Source organism: Melospiza melodia, chromosome 17 (assembly GCF_035770615.1).
Source record: "Melospiza melodia melodia isolate bMelMel2 chromosome 17, bMelMel2.pri, whole genome shotgun sequence".
In the NCBI taxonomy this organism is placed as follows: domain Eukaryota; kingdom Metazoa; phylum Chordata; class Aves; order Passeriformes; family Passerellidae; genus Melospiza; species Melospiza melodia.
Window position 1 is genome coordinate 8156856 of NC_086210.1, and position 21982 is coordinate 8178837.

At 51.0% G+C, this 21982-nt stretch overlaps 1 non-coding gene across 1 annotated transcript; it reads left to right on the forward strand.

Moving 5' to 3' along the window:
• The first annotated feature begins 21278 nt into the window (after positions 1–21278).
• LOC134426250 (5.8S ribosomal RNA) lies at positions 21279–21431 on the forward strand. The gene has a single exon (XR_010029953.1). It is a non-coding gene; the product is annotated as a 5.8S ribosomal RNA (ribosomal RNA).
• Positions 21432–21982: the final 551 nt, after the last annotated feature.

Here is a 21982-nt window from a genome sequence, read left to right on the forward strand (position 1 = left end):
ATGGCCTCTTGGTTCCACAAAGCCCCGCTGCTTCACACTGGCCCCTTGGGACCATGCAGCCCAACACAGCCACAGTGATGTCCTTGGTTCCATGAGGCCTCACAGTGTCACAATGGCCCCATGGATCCATGGTACTCTGCAGTGTCACAATGGCCCCTACATGTCACAAGGCTCAAAAAAGTCACAATGGTCTCCATGGCTCCTCAAGACCCCACAGTGTCACAATGGCCCCATGGATCCATGGCACTCACAGTGTCACAATGATCTCCTTGGTTCCACAAGTTCCTACAGTGTAACAGGCTCCACAAGGGCCTGCAGTGTCACCATGGCCCATTGGCTCCACAATGCCCCGCAGTTGTTTCCATAGGAAGGAAACAAGTGAGCCCCAATGTGCAGGGGCAGATGAGAGGCAGTCACCAGAGGCCAAGGCTAGCCAGACTTGACTATTAGCAAATTTTATCTGGGAGCAACCCTTGGATATAGGGAATTTTAGAGGTGGAATCCTAATTTCAGCCATGGGAGGCTAGACAAGAAAGACAGTTCTTTTCCACAGGAATAAAAACACAGAGCCCCGGTGTCTCATGGTCAGATGGGAAGTGGTCCTTGGCATGTCTAATTCAGTGGGACCTGTCAGACAGCCCCCAGGAGGCCAAACCAGGCAGACCTGTTCCATGTTCCCCTGATTTCATGGAGTCCCATACTGTCACAATGGTCCCCTTGATTCCATGAGGTCTTGCAATGTCACAATGGTTTCTTGGTTTCATGAGGCCCACATGGCTCCATGCGGTTCTGCTGTGTCACAATGGCTCCTTGTTCCTATGGGCCCCACAGTTTGATCATTGACCCTTGCTTCTATAGGGCCTCTGAGCTGCACAATGGTCTCCTTGATTCCATGAGGTTCCATAGTCTCACCGTGGTGTCCTTGGACCCGCATTGTCACAACTGACCCATGGTTCCATGAGGTTCTGTAGTGTCACCATGGTCGCTGTCAGAGGCTGGATGATGGATTGATGTCCCGAGACACCTTGGGATGCTTGGAATGCCCGTGTGGGGCCAGGGCCGGGTCAGGCCTTGGTTTGTGGTGGGACAGAGCCCCGCTCCCAGCCCTGGCCTGGCAGAGCTGTCAATCACACAGCAGGGGGTGATGTTAACCCAGCTCTGCTTAGCCCAGCTGTTAATCAATCAATCACACACTAGCAGCTGGTGCTACCCTGGCTCTGATTGGACAAGCAATTGGCAGTCCCACCCACAGGCGGGCTCATGAAGGCCCAGGGGGTTAAAAGCCGGAGCACGAGGCCAGACCATGGTTTGGGTCCTGCCTTGTCCTGGGGTTTCTTTGTTAGTGATGCTGGAACCTGAGCAGTTGGTACCTGTGCGTGTGTCTTTCTATGGATCTTCTGTCTTTCTGTTGTTTGCTATTTCTTCTCCTTCTAATCTTACTTAGCTGGAACATTTTTGGGTAACTTAACATCTTAAGGGATAAAGGTTTTTAGATTAAATTTGCTAAGTTATTGAATTTAATGCTATGATAAGGGTTTCATATTGAAGTGGATGTTGTATTAAACCCTTTGCAAAAGTTCCTTGATTGTCTATATTTTGCCAATAATATTTTGTGTCATTTTGACCTCTTAGCTAGTTGATCGGAGCATGGTGCTGGTATCAGTGGGCTGTGGGTTCAACCCTGTGTGGGCCATTCACTTAAGAGCTGGACTTGATGATCCTTCTGGGCCCTTCCTACCAAGAATATTCTTTGCATCTGTCCATGTTGAGAATATCTGGTTGGTGTTTCTCCTGTGCACCAAACTCAAGTCAAGGAACCTTTGGTTACCCCCAGCATTTCAGTGATCTGGGGTGTTGCAGCCCTGCAGGCTCACAATGGCCTCTTGTTTCCATGAGGCCCCACAGTGTCACACTGGCCCCTTGGTTCCATGGGCCCCAACAGTGCCACCATGATCCCCTTGGTTCCACAACTTCCCACAGTGTCCCACTGGCCCCTCAGTTCCATGAGGATCTGGAGTGTCACATAGGTTTATGGCATTTGTCCTTGCTGCCCTTCACATCCCCCTGGCCCACAAACAGCCCTGAGCCAGCCGTGAGGGACAGGCCCTGCTGTCCCAGGCTGGGCTCAGGGCTTGGCCTTTCTGCTTCCCCCAACCAGCCCAGGCCTTGCTCAGCACTGCAGTTCCCTGCTCAGAGCCTTGGGCTCCCTGCAATCCTGGCCTCAAGGATCTGCTCTCAGCAGTACCTGGGCAGCCTTTGGCACTCCCTGCCCTCAGTGGGGCCCAGCCATGCTCCAAGGCACTTGGAGTTTTGCTGCTGACTCCTTGAGCAGCTTCTTCATCCTTCTCTCTGTGCCTGAGGCTCCTGGACCCAGCTCCAAACCCACCATGGGGATCATGAAAATACAGAATGCCCTCGGGAGCTCTTTGTCTCCCTTCCATTGTCTTTGAGTCTCCAGGGTTTGTGCAGTGATTAGAGTCAGTTTGGAGTTCTGTTCAGGAGGATGATTTCAAAGTGCACCTCATGATTTTTCGTTTTTTAATCATGAGTATTGTTTTTTATTTTTCAGTTCAGAGAAAAGGTAACTGAAGCTTTCCCCAAGTGATCTTGATGCTGAATGTCTCCTTAGGAGGTCTGGGCACAGAGAAGAATGACACCCTTGCAAGCTGACTCTGTTTGGACAACCTGCTCCTCATCCCCGGCCTCACCATGTCTGACATCATCCACCTGGGACTAACATCCCAAAATATATTAAAAAGAAAGTAATTTATTATTTATTTTTAATATTTTTCAATTAAATGTATTTATTGTATTTATTTCTTATTTGTAATAATAGTTGTTTCATTTTTATTACCTAATTTTATATTTATATCAAAAATCTATCCGTGTTTAGCAACCAGTAAAATTAATGGTAACTGGTTCTAAGTATCACAATTCCCTTCATTCACTAATTCACCTCTGTTGGTTATTAATTTTTACCCTCTTTCTGCTACTTCACCCTATGTTTAGTCCTTTTGTAATGTTTTTAATCCTGTTTTTCTCACACATGGTTCAAGGGGGCACTTGGGCTTACACGGAGATAATTTTGAGGCACATTTGGGGCAGTTTTGGGTCTGGGGAGGGAATTCAGAGAGAACTTGAGCGTCGGGAGAACACTTGGGGGAGCCGGGTGGGAAATGGGGGGTGGGGGAAGGCACTCAGGGATTCTGAGGGACAATTCGGGGTCCAGGGGACCCCTTGGGGATGCAGGGAGACCCTTGGAGGTCAGGGAGGGGAATTTGGGGCCCTTGGGGGTCCGGGCGGGCCCTTGGGGGGCTCTAACGGGGCTCTCGGAGCGCGGGGGTGAAGGCGGAGCGCTAATGGCGCCCTGAGGAGCGCGGGGTGTGACGGGAAATGAAGTCTCGGCTGCATTCAAACGCCACGAGCGCCGCGGAGCATGATGGGAGATGTAGTCCCGGAAGTAGCTCCACTGCAGCACTTGGGGGTCCGGGCAGCCAATTGTGGGTGCGGGCGGCCACTTCGGGTCCTCAGGGGGCACCTGCGAGGAACCTATGGTGCCGGGAAGCCCTTGGGGGACACCTGGAGAGTCGTTATGGGTCCCTTTGGGGCACGGAACATGACGGGACTTGTACGGCCGGAACGGGCTCTGGGGTCGCAGGGCATATTGAAAATGGTGGTCCGGCTACAAAGACGCTCTACGGTGCGCAGAGCATCACGGGAGATGAAGTCTCGGCTGCACTGGCACTAAGTGGATGCCGCGGTGCATGATGGGAGATGTAGTCCCGAAAGGACCCATTGCTCACTGTCATCCTCCCCAGCCCATTCCATCATTCCAGAGGCTGGTCCATCACAGGGGATGTCCTAAATCCACTCGGTGCCTGCTTCTTCCCCAGGTGTCTGTAAGGTTGCTTTGGCAATGAGTACCACACTCTGATTAAATTCTTTCATGGGGCACCTGTGCCCATAGCACCCATTTCCAAGCTCAGGACAGTGTCCCAGGCAGTGACATGGGACACAGGGTCTGTCTGCAGTCATCCAGCGGTTGTTCTCGCCACCACAGGCACACAGCACTTGCCGTGGTGGGTTTGGGGGATAGTCAGTCTGCCAGGACTCCCCACACTTATATTCCAGCCCTCAGGAGCAAAATCCTCCCCAAAAAGGTTTTTTATTTGGGAGGTCAAAAACTTTATTTGATATTTCGGAGCCCAAATCCTCCCTAAATGAGTGTTTCTTAGCTCCCTAAACTGGTATTTCAGACACCAAAATATCCTTAAATTGATGTTTCTCAGCCCAAAATCTCTCCAAATTGCTGCTTCTGAGCTAAAAATAGCCCTAAGTTGCTTTCGTTGAGACTCGGAGCTCCCAAAATATTTTTTTTTTCCCCGAGCCAAAAACCTCCCAAAATCAGTGTTCTGGAGCCCCAAGGCCCCCAGAATTGCTCATTCTCGGCCCCAAAGCTCCTGAGCTCACCATTCTGGCCCCGAAGCTGCTGACACAGGGGTTTCTAAGCCATGAAGTTCCCAGATCAGTGTTCCAGAGCCCTGACGCCCCTCACTCACGCCCTGTGCCTGGTGTGCCATCAGCCCGTGGGGTTGATCCCAGCCAGGGAGGCTCCGGGAGCGATGGGCGGGGAGCGCTGGCTGTGCCCATTTCCCACCCCCAGCCAAGGAACCGCTCCCAGAGCGGGGAAACCTCATTTAGGGGAAATCGGTGTAAAACTGGGAAAGGAGCTGCGGGCAGAGAGGGAGGAGCCCGTGGGGGCGGGAACGGGTCGGGCACAGTGAGCTAGTGAGCTGTATCTATCCCAGTTTTTAAGCAGTGCTTGCGCCCCAGCGCAGAGCGGCTCCTTCCCAGACCTGTCCCAGGTAAGCGCCTGCCCCTTGCTCCCGGGTTTCCTCAGGGCTTGCTCCTTCTGCTCCCGAAACTGATGTTTCTCAGCCCAAAAGTTCTATAAATCGCTGTTTTGGAGCTCCAAAGCTCCCTAAATAGGGACTACAGAGCCAAAAATCGGCTTAAATTGGTTGTTTTGGAGCCCAAAAGCTCTCTAAATTGTTCTTTTTGCTCTGAAAATATCCCAAAATCACTCTCCCTGATTCCCAAAGCTCCCAATATGATTTTTTCCCAGCCTTAAACTCCCCAAATCAGGGTTTCATAGGCATGTGTGTCCCTAAATTGGTGTTTAAGAGCCCCAGTGCTCCCTAAATCAGTATTTCTGCACCCAAATGCTGTTTCAGGTCCCAAAAACATGCCCAGGTGGGTGAGCCCCAATGCTCCTGAGACTCCTGTATTCTCAGCTGTGAAGTTCCCCAAATACCAATTTTTGAGGCCAAAAGTGCCCTGAAATGGTATTGCTGAGCCCCAAAGTATCCTAAATTGCTGCTTTTGTGTCCCAAGTGTCTGGACACTGAGTTTTCTGAGCCCCAAAGCTCATTAAATTGATGTTTCTGAGCCCTGAAGCTCCCCAGGTTGCTTTCCCTGACCTGCAAAGCTTCCTGAGATCCCATTTTGAGTATTGCAGTTCCTTAAACATTCGCTTCTGAGCCCAAGAGCTCCCTAAATTGGAATTTTGAGCTGAAAAGCTGCCTAGAGGGGACTTTCTGAGGCGAAAAGTTCCCCCAATCAGTGGTTTTGAGTCAAATGCTCCCTAAATTTGTGTTTCTCAACCCCAATGCTGCCTAAAGTTGAGGCTTCTTCAGAACCCAAAATCTTTCTAAATCAGTGTTTGGGACCCCAGAGCTCCCAAACTTGCAGTTTCTTAGTCCAAATGCTCCTGAGTGGGAGTTTCTGAACCCCTGAGAACCCAAAATTGCTGGTTTTGATCTCAGAAGCTGCCTACATCATTTTTGTTCAGAGCCAAACCCATCCCTAGATGGTTTGGAAGGCTGTGCCTGAGTGCTGGTGGAATGCAGAGGAAGGGGAGAGGCTCTGCCAGAGGAGTGTCAGGGAGGATGAGGATGGGAGGTGTGAAGAGCAGCTGGGATACCTGGACATCCTCAACAGGATGGGCAGAGGTTAAGTTGACTTGTGTGAGTGAGCAGTGGAGGGGTCAGAAAGGGGGGACGCTGCCTTGCCAGCTCAGAAACCCCCTGATCATCAGGGAGAGTGGGCAGAAGAGCTCTGGGGGCAGCCTGGAGTGGTCTCAGGCCAGTGAGCAGGTTCCCATGGGAATGGCAGCTGCCCTGACATCCATGGCCAGGCACAGCAAAGGGCTCCAGCAGCATGGGGGATCCGGGAGCGATGGCTCAGCAGAGCTGCCTGGTGCGTGGATGGGGGGTGCTCACGGGGAGCTGCTCCTGCCCCACACAGGGATGAGCTCCTCAGTGCCAGCCTGGGCTGTCACAGCCGGGAAATAGCGGGGTCCAGGCACCGAGGGGCAGGGACTGAGGCCAGCAGCAGAGCACACAGCTGGGGCTGCAGAGGAGAAGGCTTTGATGGGCTGAACCAGCAGCTGCGGAGGGTTCCCACCCCCACGGGCTCCTCCCTCCCCCCCAGCACCTCCTTTCTCCGTTTGACACTGATTTCCCATAAATGCCTATCAGGAAATATGCCGAGCTTTCCAGGGCAGCCTCTTCTGAGGGCAGGAATGGTCTCTCCAAGAGCCAGGAGTAAAGCACTCCTCTCCTGAGGCTCTCGGCTGAACTGAGCAAGCTCCAGGTGAAAAGGCAGCGCTTGGGAGAGGGAGCACACGGGCCAGCAGCCAAACAAGGCAGCAGCACCCGGGGCTGTGTGAGCAGGAGCCCAGCCAGGGAAAGGGCTCAAGTGCTGAGTCCAGTTCTGCCAGAGGGGATTGAGTGGGAAAAGCTCCCTGGACCATCCTGGGGCCTTCACTGGGTTTTGCTGAGACCTGAAGGACCCCCAGGGCCCCCAGGGCTTTCAGTGTCTTTGCCTCATCAAGGCCCAGCTGTGCTGCAGAGGGTGGGGGACCAGTCAGGAAGGGTTGGAGGGAGACCACAAAGTTAATATTCCATAGAATTCCCATTCAAAGTCGATTGTCCCTTCCTGCCCTCAGTCTACAGACACTAATCCAGTTCCTAATTCATTCCTACGTAGAGAAAAAATGGTCAATTCAGGCTTTACTTATTTATTTCATGGGTTTTTTTCTGATAGCAAAAATTGTTACCATGACTCTTGCTACACATTAAATGGGAAAAAAGTGAAAAGTAAGTAGCATATTGATTAGGCACAGCCTGGTTGCCATGAATACATTATGGATAATTGTTTGTTGCTTTGATCTTGGCTGATTGGAAAAATTTTTAGTCTGAATATAGAATGAATAATTATTTCATGGAGTGACTAGAACTTAATTTAATTTTTATATTTAATATTATTACCTCACCTTAGCACACCAGAAAAAGCATAATGAGATTTCACCACCACTCATACAATCCTCCTGGATTTAACTCACATGCTGGTAATAATGTTTTATTGCACTCAATGCATAATTCAAAATGTCTAATTTATTTGGCATCTGTTGGCAGACCAGACTCTCTTGGTCTCTGGGCAACAAAGCCATCACTGACAATGTGGCAGAGAGAGTTTCTTCTTTTTTTGTTTCTTTTATTTCTTTTTTTATTCCATATTTTTTCTGTCTTCTCTTACCCCTGCCCCGCCCCCCTTTTCTTTTTTATTCTCCTCCCTTCTCCTGTCTTTCCCCCTTCCTTTTCTTTTTCCCCCTCAAAGCTTCAGCTTTGGCTCAAGAGTGCAGATGTGGCCCTGCATAAAATAATTCTCCTGTCTAAAGCAGTTGTCAGGGCTCCTTCCAAATATGAGAGACAGAGAGGACAATGTGTCTCTGTCTGTGAGAAGTGGGGTGACCCATCCCTGGAAGCACAACCATCTTTCCATGAGCGGTGATCTGAGCTAATGTCGGTGTTCATCAGTGATCAATGGCAGAGGTACATCCAGGACAGCTCCACGTGCACATCATCTACTCATTGTTACTGTTTGAGAAGCCATCACGCTATTGCTCTGCTTTCAGGAGAAAACCCCTCAAACTCTGAGCATTTTTTGCCATTTATATGCTTTCCCTCCTTTCAGACCAGAGCAAAACAGTAAAATGTAGTGGGAAGAGATGGAGCAGGGTTCATTCCTGGGAAATCACCCCTGGCATTTCCTGTCTGATGCTTTCAGTTAGACCCGTGGGACAGCCATGGGCCCTGGGGCTGTGACTTCTCATGGTTCCCTGCTGGCATTTCTCTATTTCTAATCCTCCCCTCTTTTCCTCACCTGGGTCTATCCTCTCCTTGAGCACCACGAAAGCTTTCTGGACATGCAGCAGCTTTTGGCAAGGGGTCCCTTAATTCAGTCCAGGTCCTCCTTCTCTGGAACGTGGCCAAAGAAAACAAAGTCCCAAGGAGCAGACAGCCCAGGGAAATGGAGTGCAAGAAAGAGGGAGAGCAGAGCACAGCAGTGAGTTGTGCCCTGAGCAGACCTTTCCTCACTCTTGAGCAGTCCCTGTTTCTGCCTTCACCTCGTCCCTGCTGCTCTGATGGATGTGCTCAGAAGGGACAGGCGGCTTTGTTGGAAGGGTCAGCAGGGCCCTGCTTTCTGCAGCCAGCTGTGCAGAAGTGGATATTTAGGAAACTTCCCAGTCTGACCCTTCCCAAGGCTCTCTGGCCATCACACTCCAGCCACCAGAGGTGTTCAATGTTGGGAGGAGCCCCTCCACAGCAGTGGCTGCAGGGCCCCAATGGGCCCTGCTGGACTCCCCACACCCAGCCCCTATGTCCTCCCTGGTTCCAGCCCAGGTTTCCCAGAGCAGTCTCAGCTGTCTGATTCCATATAGCCATTTATTCCCAGTGCAGTGACACAGGAACAGCCTGAGCTGTTCCCCCAGCAAGGGAGCCCCTCAGTTTTATCCCCTCAGTCTGGATGCCCAAGGCTCGAGTCTGGCTCTTCCTCCCGGGCCCTCAGCTCCTGCTGGGTCTCTCGGTGTCCCTTCCCCAGCGGTGCCACCACTCTTGGTGCCCTTTGTTGGGCTCTGTTGGCCATTCATGAGCTCCTGTCTCGGGCTCCCACCTGGAGCTCAGCTTGCATCAGGCACTGCAGCTGCCCCAGCCACCTGCACCAGGTGTGTTCACAGCCAGGAGAGGGGAGAGTGGGAGTGAGGTGATTTCAGTTTTGTCTTTGTTACCCAGCTTGCTGCTCTATTGGGAATTGCTGAGAAAGCAAAGCAATCGACCCCAAGTGGAGTCTGGTTTGCCCATGGTGGCAGCTGGAGAGGGATGTCCCAAGCTTTATGTGAGCTCTTCAGTTGTATTTTTTCATCCTGTCCAGTTGAGGAGGGGGAGTGAGAGAAGTTTGATGGGCATTTGGCAGCCAGCCTGTAAATATTCTCAGTTCAGTCAAAGAATGAACAGAGACAATTCCTCACAAACTGAACCTAACAATCCAAAAAAAAAAAAATATCAAACAATTATTATCTCTCTTTCTATAACCATTGTTTATAAAAATGGTTTGCTAGAGTGTACTAATCATAATGCATCACTAGTGTGAGAGGTTTTCACCTTAAGACCAATCAGGTCTTAGGTCCACTACTGTTCCTATAGGAACTGTATATTTCTTAATACTATACACAAATAATAAAGTGTCTTTCATGCGTTCTGCATCATGGAATGAGTGGTAATTACTCTCTGGTCGGGACACTTCCTGCGTCGACTCCAGCCAAGGTCACTTGTCCTTTCACCATAGATTTCTTCATAGCTGGTCAGGATAACCTCCAGGATTTGAGTCTGAAGGAATGGAAAATGGTCCCTTGCCTCTGAGGAAAATATGACTGGGGTTGAACACCAGGTTCTGCACTCTGCAAAAGCAGAAGGTCTTAATTTTTACCAAGGAAGATGAAGTGTGTGTCTGTGAGAATTCTCAGAGCTCCAGGGCAGACAAGATGGGTTAGGGACCAGCTGGGAGTGCAACAGAACATCTTATCAACTGCCTTGTCTTCTCTAGTGCTGAGATGTTGCTCACCACAGAGATTTTGCCCCTCTTTTCTCTTGCATTGCAGAGTGAACCTAGAGAAAATGATACGGGAGACCACAAGCAAGGACTGAGTATCTTGGAAAGAGCTGTATTCCGTTTGGACAGTGATGGAAGGGAAAATCGGTAAATTAAAAAACCCTGAGTAGATCAGAGGTTTGAGTAGTATATTTTGAGGGATCTATGTGTATTTTGAGGGATCTATGTGTCACAAAAAAGCTCTTAAATGCATTTCTAAAACCTAAGGGGAAATATCATAGCGAAGCTTCCTCTTTTTCATTTTTCTTTTTCTTTTCAGGTGAACCTAATGGCCACAAAAAAAGGGAGTTCATGGCGGCATGACCAAGGAGGCCAATTTGAGTTCATAAGTAAGTGTGGACTCATGGCTCCCATTGCTCTTGCCTGTGCCCATCCTTGGGAACCTTGGATGGGATGTGTTACCCCTGGGAGAAGTGAGGCCAATGGAGATCTCTCCCCTGAGCATGTTGCCTGCAGAACCCCTTCCAGAGCACAGCAGAGAGGCCTAGCCTTTGGGCTGGGATCAGTTTGGTCAGAGGGGTGACCTCCTTTGACCAGGGACACATCCTACTCTAGTGGGGGATGTTGCTGAGCAGGGCTTTGAGGGTCAGGCTGAAATGAATGTGCCAAGGGACAGTGAAGGGGCCTGGGAGGTTCCTCTCCACTCCTGGTGTGTGGCAGAAGAGTCTCACCCTCTCGTGGGTGGCTGTGCTCTGGTGGGACTGAGGCACCTGTGTGGTCCCCGAGTGCTGTGGCAGCTGAGGCAGCTCCCTGGCCCAGGAGAGCCTCAGTGGGCCCGAGGGTCAGGAACTCCCCAGCACTGCATGGGGCTCCTGGGCCAGCTGTGGGATGTGTTCTGCCCCAGAACCTGCTCAGTGCAGTCCTGGAGGTCCTTGGGGAAAGGTCCTTGTTAAATATCCTGTCTTTGATTTTATTTTCATGTGCACCTGATGTCCAGTGTCTGTGGCTGCTGGCGGTCTGGCTCAGAAAGGTGTAGAAGTGCTATTCAAAGAGCTAAGTAAGTGTGCTGGATCCCATTGCTCTTGTCTGTGGCCATCCTGGGAACCCTTGGAATGGAATGGGATGGGATGTGTTATCCCTGGGAGAAGTGAGGCCAATGGAGATCTCTCCCCTGAGCACATTGCCTGCAGAACCCCTTCCAGAGCCCAGCAGAAGGCCTGGCCTTTGGGCTGGGATCAGTTTGGTCAGAGGGGTGACCTTCTTTGACCAGGGACATGTTCTACTCTAGCAGAGGTGTTCCTCAGAGTTGGTAATGGTTTCAAAGACAGAGCACATCCCTTCTGGGATTTCCTTTCCTTTCTTTGAGCACTAAAGGAGGAATCTTACCCTGGGCTTAGCTACAGGGACAAAAGGCAGAAGCCTTTCTGTGCAGGTGAGTGCCAGTCCTTGCCCACACTCCCTGGAAACTGAACCCTGCCAAGCAGGAAGGAGATCCAGAGCTCTGTCCTGCATGAGGGCTCAGTGCAGTCAGATTGAGCAATCCCACCTGTCCATAAATTCCCATTTCCAAAGGCCTCCAGCCAGTCCTTTGTTACATTGCCCATCCCCATGCAGATGCCCAAGATGCCAGAGTGCAGAGATGTCCCAGCAGGGGGTTTTCCCAGCACAAGCAGAAGGAGAGAAACAAAAAACCAACCTGTAGAAGACCTAAGAAGAGACCTGTGGGAACCCAGAACATCCCTCTGGCAGTCCAGGATGGCCAGGACCCATGCCGGGGGCTCAGAAGCCCTGGCACAGAGCCCAAAACACCAGTGGGTTTGATTATGACCTGTAGAGCAAAATACAAACCTTATATGAAGATCAGCAGGCCACAACAGTTTAGGTAGAATATTAGTGAAGTTATCACAGGGTGGAAAAGTAGATTTTGGGGTTTTTGGTATGGGGGTTCAGGAGGCAAGATGGAGGGAACTGGGTGTGTCCAGCCTTTCTCCTTCTTCTTCTTGGCCTTCATCTTCTGCTGTGATGTTGGCACTTACTGATTGGTTTAGAGTAGAAGCTCACTGTCTAACATAGGTGATAGGTATTGGAAAGTAATTGTAAACATTGTACACGCAGTTTTTAGTATAAAGACATAACACCGCCCCGGGAGCAGGCAGAGTGCCTCAGACTGTCCTGCTGAGCTGACCTCGGCAGGGCAGGAGCAAATTTTTTTATAGATAAGATAAAATAAACAACCTTGAGGCTGAGAAATGAAGAGCCCTGACTCCTTCTTCAAGCGCCGGGCTGGGAAAAGAGACTTTGAACTTTTCTTGGGGTCACTCTGAGCAGCAAGAGACCCTGAGACATTGGCATCCCTGGTGGCTCCAAGAGGGCACCCAGGTGGGCTCTTGCCAAGCAGCCACGCCACAGCCATCAGCTGTTGAAACCCAGCCCGAGAAGGAAAGGAAACAGGCACTCTCAAGGGAAAAATCCAGAAAGAGCATCTCGACCTCTGCTGAGAAGATTGATTTCAAGCTCGACCTGGAAAGAGGAGGACCAGAAGCACGCCTGGAAACCCTCACCTGCGAGCTGCTGGACGGTGACCAGGGCAAACTCCGGACTGACCTTGCAGATGATTCAGCTTTTGGTAAGAAAAGTCAAAATTGAGAACATGGGGGAGACATGTTCCCAGGAACAACCCAGCATCTTGTTAGCCCTACAGGGCGTGGCAGCCACACACCCTGTGAAAATCTCTGAAAAAAGATAAACGGCCTTGAAGCTTTTATCCCCAGCAAGGGTAATGTTAGAGGCAATTTCGTGGAATTCCACGGGGGCTGCCAGCTATCAGCAGGCAGCAGTATTCTCTCGAGGATGGGGGAAGTCATCCTGCCATCAGCAGGCGGCAGTTGCCCTTACCGACCATAGAGGGACAAAGGTAATCCCCAGCAAACAGGTGTGAGAGGAATTGGCATCATCTCCACAGTGCCCAGGGTCCCATGGGTCCCCAGAACGCCCAGAACTCTCAGGGGGAGGAGGGCGGAGGGGGTCGGTGAACCCGGGGCAGAGCCGCTTCTCGGCGACTGGCGAACCCGTGCCACGGCGGCGCCGGCCGGCAGCAGCCCGGGGGGGCCGCAGAGGCGGCCGTGGGGGCTGCGGAGGCCGGCGGGGGCCCACGGGGGCAGCGGGGCAGTCGCAGGCACAGCAGCGGCGGAGGCGATAGCGCGCACGGCGGTGCCCGGATCGCAGCAGCGGGCGGTCGGCAGCGTGCAGGGCACGGCCGGCGGCTGCGGGGGCAGCGCCGAGCGGGGCCGGGCCGGGCGGAGCGCGGGAGCGGGAGGCGCAGGGCTGGCGGCGCTGGCGGGCGCATGCGCCATGGCGGCGGCGGCGGTTTCACGCAGGGGGTGCCAAAGCCGCGCGCGAAGGGCAGAACCCGCGCGACTGCGATGGCGGCGGCACCCGGGGAACGCGCACGGGCCGCGGCAGCCGCGCCGGGCGGGACTGAGGCGGACGGGACGGGACGGCTGCAGCGTCCCTGCGACCGCCACGGAGCGCGGCAGGCGCCCGCTGATGACGCACAAACCCGGCAGCCGGAGCGGGGCGGGTTTTTCCCCAGTGCGCAGACGCGGCACGGACGCGGCCGAGCGGGGACCGGAGCCAGAACGGGACCGGGGCAGCGCCGGTGTCGGTCACGGGCACAGGGGGCGTTCCCCAGACCGCGCCTGCGCCGAGAGAAGCGCCGGGGAGGCGCGCTCGGGGCGGGGGCATCCGCACTCCCGTGAGGGCACCGGCAGAGAGCGGGCGCGGTCTGGGTGCAGAGGGTGCCCGAGGGGCCGGCCCTGCTCCGGTCCCACGGCAGCGGGCACGCAGCCGGCCCCGGCAGCCAGCACACAGTTTCAGCCTCCATCAAAATCTCAAGCTGGAGATTTTTCGCGGGTGCAGCGCATGTTGTGTGAGGCACACCGAATTCCTCAACAGCCCGGTCCCACAGAAGTGACGGAAACAGCATTTACCAGATGATCAGGCTTCAGATGCAAAAGATGGACATGTAAAAAAGCTGTCCAAAATCAGAGTAAAGTGAGAAAGCACCCAGGTTTTTGCCCAAGATACAGAAAAAGGGGAAACCAGTACAAATCAGTGGTATTCCAAATATGATATAAATGGAAATCTTCTGTTGTGCAAAATGCCTCTTAAGGAGGGAAACCACTGTAGAAAGATAGAATTATTAGCAATGATTCAATTACATGAAATGTCTCTGAAGACAGAGCATTTGAGAAATATCAATCAGATCCTATCTGTGGGGTCACCAGCTGATTCTCCAATGATTCACAGTTTTGTTGGTATTGAGTTTGTAACCTTTGTTATTTTTGGATTTTATAGGTGATACTGATAAATAAGGATTGGTATTAATGCTATATGAATACTTTAAAAAAGTTGTCATAACCCCTTCAAATACTTCCTGTTGATAAGTTGATTATATAGTGAGAATTTTCAGAATTTATTATAAGAATTATGATCAAGGTATTGTTGTAATATTTACAGCCAGCTTTCATGTGTTTCACTGTCTCTATGCGTGATCATCTACAAGACACGTGTCTCTTCAGAATCTTGTCTTTTTGTTTTTTAACTACTCATGTTTTTTAGGTTTCCTTTAAATCCAGATTGCCAGTTTTGTGGTTTTCTTCAGCTATTATTTCTTCAGTTGTTATAGAGTACTTCAGTCGAGAATTCAAGAGGTTTGCTGTGTTTGCAGAATTTCTGTCCTGACAGAAGTTTTGGAGGGATTCAATTATTTAATGGTTTGATTGATCTTTAATCCTAAGGTTTCCTATTCATAATTGCTGTTTTAAGAGTCTTGTTTTAAAATGTATTAAGTGATGTCCATCAATTAGAGTTTGAACTCTTGCCAAGTTCTAGCTCTACTTGAATGGAATGATTGACAATCAGCCCAGATGTTTTCTGCATCAAAAAGTATTCAAGTCCTTTTAGCTTGGCAATTTGACCATGTATGATAGCTGAGCCTGATTTCAAAGGGAATTTGGAGAAACATGAATCTGGACATGAGTTCTCCAGTTCTCTGTTGTTTCAAGGTTCATCAGCTGTCGCAGACTCTGGGATGACAGTTCAGTGTTGTAGTGACTGATAATGGTATGATTGCAGATGTGTCATTGGTTATGTGCATTATCTGATTGATTTCTAATTGTTGTTATCTTACATTTCTCTATGCAATGTTGCATAGAGACTGAAACAGAACAGACCATATGCGAAAAGCCAATCATATAATGTGACTTTTTCACAGTGCTGGTAGCACGTAGCTGCAACCCAGCTTTGTCTCCCCTTCCCAGGGAAGTCCTGCTCCATGACCTTTATCTGCCTCCCCAGCAGCTCAGTGGTAGGAAAAGCCACTTGAAGTGGCTGATGGATTCTCCCTCAGTTTTTTGCCAGAGGCTTTGAGCCAGGAGGTTCCCTGGAGGGACGCTGGCTCTGGAAACCTCTCCTGAGCTTGCAGGTGTGGAGTAAAACTCCCTGCTGGGCCAGTGAACAACAAGTTATCCTCTGATCCATCTGGGACCCCCATGGCTTGGGGTCAGCCCTTGCTGGGGAGCTGCTGCTTGGGAGAAATAGCCACTCCCTTTTCATAAGTTTAGAAAGGTTTATTAAACCTTATCAAAAATGCAACAGAAGACTGAATAGAGAAAATGTTATGGCGCCAGGAGCAAAGGATTTTCCCCACCATGTGCTCTCCCATACAATGGAGTTTTTGCCTTTTAACCCTTTAGCCCCTCCCAAAATTCTGTCCATTGACTCCTTCTTCAGTGTCCAGTGGTAGAGTTTACTTCCTCAAATCTTGATTGGAGGTCAAATGTCACTGTAGTGACAAGGTGACCCTCCCACATATCCCAACCCCAGGTGTCCCTTGATAACAACTGAGGGGGTAAAAGAAATTTTTCTTAACTTCTATACATGGTATTTGTCTGTTAATTGTGAGAGTCAATCATTGTGGCATTCACATTCTCTGAATGGAGAGACATAATTCTCTCTCAAGGTTTCTTTTCCTGGAGAAGCACAGGGAAAAGCAAGAAAAAAATTCGTATCTCCATCATGTGGAAAGTGTTAGGAAGATTATTTACCTGAAGTGATTTGTCAGTTGGATTCTGCTGAGGATTGTTTTGTTTCCTTGGCCAATTGGAAAAAGCTTTGTCCTGGCTGTCTGGAGACAGTCACAAGTTTTCTTTAGTATTCTTTAGTATTCTCTAGTATTCTTTGTAGTATAGTATGCTTCTTTAATATAGTGTAGTACAATGTAATATAATTTAGTTTAATAAAGCAACTGTTCAGCCTTGTGAATCAATGGAGTCAGCTGCCAATCATTCCCTGCAATGGGGCATCCTGCTTTTTGATAAATCATCGCATTACTCATCTCTCACACTGCAGCTCCTCCCCAGGTGCTTTGCTCTCCTGCACTCACACTTCTCTCTGCCAATCTGTGGCTTATTAAACAGTCTGCTGGCTTTGTCTCTCCTGTGGCTGCAGGCAGCATCGATTCCTGCGGACACGAGAGAGCTGTGGCTGGAAAAGTTAATGGAGGGGAAAGAAACAGGGAAGAAGAAGGGCTCTTGTGAAGATCACACTGCCCTCCTGAGGCTCCTGGGGGAGAAGGCAAAGTTGCACCAAGACCCCATGCTGTTCTCTGATGACATTTTTTTCATTGAGCCAATGGTAAGTGATAGGTGAAAACCTCATTTTCCTCCTCTTCTTCATCCTCATCCTCCTCATCCTACAACCCCTCTTCCTCCTCCCACCCACTCTACCCCTGGCTGTGGTCACTGGGCAGATTGTCAGCTGGCTCGAAGTGCTGGGAGGGAGGACATTGAGTTTCTGGTGCACCTGCAGAGCTCGCCTAAAAATGCCAAATGCTAAAAGCATTTCTGCCCTGGAGGCTCATGGCAGGGTTGGGTGCCTGACAAGGCCAAGCTGTGGTGCCAGGGCTTGAGCTCAAGGGCACTCTGTGCGTGTCCTTGCAGTGTCCACAGGGAGCAGTTCTTACAGGTAGGGGCTCCCCCCACATGTGAGGTTCAGCAGAGGCTGTTGGAGCACTGCCAGGCCACATTCTGACCTGAAGCTTGCAATGGTTTGCTGGGAAAGTGAGGCCAAATTCAGCCTAAGGCTAATCATAGAAATGCCAATCCCCTCCTGTAACCACGCCTTGCACTATTTCTGAGTGTCCCTTCCAGTGTCCTCTGTGAGCCTGGACACAAGGGTGGAAGGTTGAAATGGGCCTTTGGAGTTGTCCTGCACACAGGGACAGAAAACCTTTTCCTTTTCTGTTTCTGCAAGCAAACCACCACATCCTCGTATCAACCAGAGTCCTGATTCTGAGTACTGGCATTGTGAGAGACAATGAATGCCTGATGTCTGCACAGTGCAACATCCCTTCTCATCTTGGAGTAAACCCTAGAATAATGCCAGCCTCTGCTTTCTTTCAATACAGGTTAAACTAATATTTTTATTTCTAAGGTTCTGGTTCCGGGCAAATTTGGGAGAGAACCCCCCAAAGGGGCTCCTCTCGGAAAGCAGATTCAATCGGCCCCTACCCCCAACCAGTCCTGGAGAAAAGACCTCCTTGAAGTGGAAAAAACCTGTTTATTAAACAATAAACCCTAAACAGTATTAATCAATAAAACCCCTTGCTGCTCCAAAAGAGATGACAAACTGAGAAAGTCCCTCCCTGGGTTGCAGCTCAGCTCACTCAGTCTCTGATCAGTCCCTCTAGTGCTGGAAATGTCACAGGCCAGGCTCAGCCCGGTGGCCACTGGTGGAGCTGTTGGTGCTCTTCTGGTGTTCAGTCCAGAGCAGTTTTGAACAGGTCCAAAGAAAGGAAAAAAAACCCCACAGTCCAGGGAACTTCTTTGCCTCAGCAAGCTAAATTAACTAAAAGCAAAGGAGAGCTCTGTCCCGCTGTCTGTCCATCCACACACAATGCAGTCCAGGAGCAGGAATGTGGAGGAGTGAGTGCAGTGTCTGAAAACAAACTGCTGCTTCTTCTCTCCCCCCTTCACTCTCTGCAACAAGTCTTAAAGGTGCAAAACTTATTATTCAGCATAAACAGAACAAGACGATTTGGGATAAAAGCATCATATAGTCGACCCAAGACAGGGATCATGTTCTCTTCTTCTTGTGGAGAGCCACCAGTGCACAGTGGCAGTAGCATCCCACTGTAGCTGACAGCAGCATGATGTGACCAAGAGCCTTTGTCAGAGCAGCAGGAATATTGTGGAGAGGGGGAGCTGAACAGCTGAGCATTGAGAGCTTCCAGCGCTGTGTTGAGCTGGGTTTGGAGTGTTTCCTTGGGCTCCTGCTCTAAACAGAGGCTTACAGAAGTGTGGTTGAAAACAAGAAATGTGAAGTTTGAAGAGAACTGTTTTGCTGTCTCTTTCTGCTGTAGGAGGGAGAAATTGGGCCAAATTGTTTGGCCAAATTCAAGGTGACCTTCAGACCCCTGGAAGCACTGGAGAATGGAAGTGTGGCTTACTGCAGCATCTCAGGTACAGCTCCTTTGCCCTGCTTCTCTCCCCCTCAGTGAAGCCATGGTGCCAGCCTGAGCCCACGGGGCTCCCATGGAAGTGCTGGGAAGAGTCCCTGGTCAGCAGGACAGTGCTGGCACATCCCCCCTGGCCCTGCAGCTCCCAGGGAGTCTCCTGTGCCAGGCCAGGGCTCAGAATGCTGTGTGTGCCTGACTGATCCCAGAACAGGCCAGGCAGTGCAGGGAGAGGTTTTCATGCCATGGCTTTGTCAGCATTCCCCCAAAGGCCAGAGAGCTGCAGAGCAGAACAGCTTTAGTGAACAAGCACTCAGCCCCTGCAGGCCCCTGGCCTCCAGGATGATGGGTCCATTTGACATGGATCCATCATCAGGCAGCAGGAGCTGAGTTACAAATGTGTTCCCTGAGCCTAGATCACCTCCCAGTGCCCAGACAGCAGCAGAGCAGAGGTGTTTGAGCCCCCCTGAGCCCAGGGTGTTGGTAGAAGGAGCGGCCTTGGCCAGCACCTGCCTCTCTCCCTTTGTGGGAATTGAGCCCTTTCAGCTCTGTCTGTGGAAATAGAACACAGTGCTGAGTGTCAGGAGTTGGGGACTTTGGCAACGAAGTCCTGTGTTCCTGGGCCAGGTAGTTTGGTAATTGCCAAACTCTGTAGGAGCTCTGTGCCTTCACTGAATGATTTCAAAGCTCCTCTAAGTGCATGGGAAGGAAAGCATAGAACCAGAGTATGTTAAGGATGGAATGGACTTAAAGGCCTCTGGGCAGGAACACCTCCCCCTAGAACAGGTAGCTCCAAGCCCCATCCAGCCTGGCTTGGAACACTTTCAGGGCTGGAACCTCCACAACAGCCCTGGGGAACCTGCTCCAGTGTCTCACCACCCTCAGAGTAAAAAATTTCTTCCTAATATCTAAGCTAAATTTCCTTTCTTTCAATTTATACCTGTAACTCCTTGGCCTGTCACTACAAGGCAGCAGAGATGTTTTAAACTCAGCGGACTGGTGGCTGAAATTGGAAAGCAGCCCAAGGAATGGGTTAGAAATTAGAAGTCAGCCCCAAGGCTGAGGGAAGAGGAGGGTCCATATCCTCTCCTGCAGCATCAGGAGGTGGTTGCATCCAGCTCAGAGTCAGGGTCTAGCACTGAGGCAGCCTGGAAAATCCAGTATAACAGAGGGAATGTTTGTACTGCAATGGACATCTCTCCCCAGGCTGTGAGAGCAGGCTGCCCCTGCAGCTCAGAGGGGAAGGACAAGGACCCTTGGTAGAATTCAGCTCTCCTACTCTGAACCTTGGGAACATTTCTATCGACACCCCCCACATCTATGACGTGAGCAGAAGGCTTGGGGTGGATCCTGATGGCTCCTGAGGCAGAGCAAGCCTGGTGGAAGTGTGGAATTGCTGCCGACCTGGGCAGTTGTGAGCAGGGAATATTTGATCTACTGGTGAAATCTGGGAGGGTCTGAAAGGTGTGTCTGTTGTTCATGAAGCCCCAGTTCCTTCTTTGGGAATCAGCTGGGAGGCTTGCTGCAAAACAACCCCTTGGCATATGAAACGAAGCCTGGGTCAAAAAGGGATGTTCAGAGGCTTTTGTGGTCGTGCCAGACACAAGGCACCTTTGGACTGGGCTGTTCAGAAGCAGCTGGAACAAACTGGCTGCCTTTGAGCTTCAGTCAACTGCAGACAGCTTCCAGTCAAGTGTCTCCTGCTTATTGCTGCAAGTCACAGGAAAGCCATCCAGCCTCCTGGCTCAGTGCTGGCCCTTGCAAAGGGCTTGGGAGTTCTTTCCCTTGCTGACCAGTCCCTCAACACACTTCAGCCTTGGTGCATCTCTGGCTCTAGAAAGAGAAAAGTTTTCCTGGGAATAAAGCAAAGCATTTTTCTACCTATTTGTCTCCTCCCCAATAGTGTCAAGTTTGCAACAAAATCCAAAGAGAGAGCAGCTGAAAGAGGTAGAAGATGAGGCACTACATCATGCCAGACACTTCCAAAAGCTTGGCTGTGGGAGGCAAAGACATGCTGAGTTTTCTTACCAAAAGATGATGCTGTCTATACATTTTGATGCTGATGCCTCATAATCAATGTATTGTTTTCATGACATGGGAAAAGGTGAATGAGTAGATGGTGCTGTTGGAGCTGTGCTCAGTGGGGCAGCAGCAGCTCTGGGGTGATTCCCTACGCAGCTGCAATCAGCCCACGTTGCTCTCAGGGCCAGGTCTGAATGAACTTGGTGATGCTGATCAGAGGTGCACAGCTCTGTGTCCATGGGATAACCCCAGGGTTGTGGACTCCAGTTCTGTGGAGCTGCCACTGCTTTGCAGGAAAACCCAAAGGCAGAACTTGTCCTGTTGTATTTTTTTGCCATTCATAGCATCGTCTGCTATTTCTGGGTATTAATTGCGTCATTAGACAATAACTCACAAGAAGGGAAGATTCCACATGTATTTCCATTTTGCTTTCTTGCTGCTGCAGGTGGAACTGATTTACCTAGGAGCTATTGATGCTCCCTTCACCTATAGCCCTTCAACTGCCAATGTGGGCTTCTGCTTCAAGTTTGCGCCTGAGGAAGACATCGGTGCACCAGGTGGGACCCAGACTGCTCAGATCTCCTTCAGTGCCACCATAGTGTGGAGGTTTGAGGAAGAATTCCAGTTCAGTGTGGCTGGATCTCCTATGTCTGCAATCCTGACTATCAAGTAAGGATGGTCAAAGCCAGGCACGCGCCTGCACGTCCTCAGCACAAGAGAAAGGGGCCGCTTCATGTGAGCGGTCCCAGCCCCTCCACGCGTGCGGGATCGGTGCCAAAAGCCAGACAACACTTAGCGGTGGATCACACGGCTCATGCATTAATGAAGAATGCAGCTATCTGCAAGAATTAGTATGAATTGCAGGACACATTGGTCATCCACACTTTGAATGCACTTGCGGCCCTGGGTTCCTCCCGGGGCTACGCCCGTCTGAGCATTTCTTGACGATCAGTCGCCGTCCGGGGGCCACCACAGTGGTGCGGCTGGCGTCGCCTCGCAGGCCAGTTGACTGTGGTCAGCAGCGGAGACGATGCTGGCTCGCTGGTGCCCAGAGGGAAGGCGGTCAGGGGTTTGCAAGGGATGCTTTTCCCTTGGCGGCCTCAATTTTTTCCCTGTGACCCAGCAGGCGTCATCATCGTCATGGCTGTCATCGTCATTGTTGCCGCGCAGGGCCTTCATCCCCCTATATGCAGACTCAGGGACTGATCCATAGCTCCCCACTCCTGGAGTGAGCCACTGGGGCAGAGTTTGTCCTTGGGGCACCCATGCCGCGGTATGGTGGTGGTGGGAGATGAGGAGAGTAAGAGACAGCGTTGAAAACATCACCGTGGGCTGGGAGAACAGAGGGGACAAGAGGGAGATGAGGTGCAGGCCTCACCCGTAGCCTCCCAGTCACGCAGGCGGCTGTCTGCGGGTGGATACCACGGGGGTACTGTGCTGTGCTGCTGCGTGTGCATGTGCGGCGAGAGCGCCAGGGACAGGGGTTCTGAC